Source organism: Haplochromis burtoni, unplaced genomic scaffold (assembly GCF_018398535.1).
Source record: "Haplochromis burtoni strain Fernald_Lab_line unplaced genomic scaffold, NCSU_Asbu1 Contig_148, whole genome shotgun sequence".
Taxonomy (NCBI): Eukaryota; Metazoa; Chordata; class Actinopteri; order Cichliformes; family Cichlidae; genus Haplochromis; species Haplochromis burtoni.
The window spans coordinates 1,058,171-1,059,082 of record NW_024582509.1 but is presented as its reverse complement, the minus strand read 5'-3'; positions in this window follow the sequence as shown (position 1 = coordinate 1,059,082).

The window sequence follows — 912 nt, the reverse complement described above, 5'->3', positions numbered from 1 at the left end:
ATATTATTAAAATCTGGGCTGTAATGGTTGTATTGATGTATAGCAACTTGAAATGCTCCCAAAAATGGCTCCACAGCATGTAAACATATAATATAAGCTCTGGCGGACTTGGTTCTATGGTCGGTCTTAAAGGGTTAATGATGACTCCCCGTGACTCTGATGAAGTACCTGCAGAGTTGTCTGACTGGGTGACAGCGAGCGCACTTTGAAATCAGTGCAGACAGCTTGCTGTTAAGCATGATTACAACCCTCACAATATTTTTCTGAAAACAGCGAGCGCTCCGAGCACCCATATTATCATTTTGTCTGATTCTACAGATTTGAAGCTTTGATGCTAATTACTGTCTTCTCTGTTCTCAGTGGTGAAAAGTTTTTTAAGGTACCAATTTTATTCATTTCTGGCTCTGACGAGAGTGTCAATTATTCCACTCTAGGTGTCTGCGCCCCGTCTCTCTCTCTTCTCACCTGCTTCCCACCTCTTCCATTTCCTGTGAAATTGCCCTCGCGCTCGGCGGGGATAAAGGCCCGGGAGCTCGTAACGTCCTCCAGACATTTTATCACATTTCCTCACTCTTCCCTTCTTTCATCAGTCGGTCTTTATTACCGTCTCTCTTCCCTTCGTCTGATCTGACATGTCGGGCTTTCACGAGGGACTTTTATCGGGAAGTCAAAAGAGCCAGGAGACAAGAACAAAGCACATGAAGCAGGTCGTGTGGACCATCAGGCCTTCCTTTAGTTCTGTAAAGATGATAATTGTGCCGACTGCAGGAATCCTCTTGTACTTCTGCCTTTTTATTGGATGCTACAGATTTATAGATGACACAAACCTAATTGTAACGGCCACGGCTGCGGTTTACACCAACTGCTGTCTGGATCTTCTGAAGAGGTTCAGAGATGGAGAAGCTTGAACAG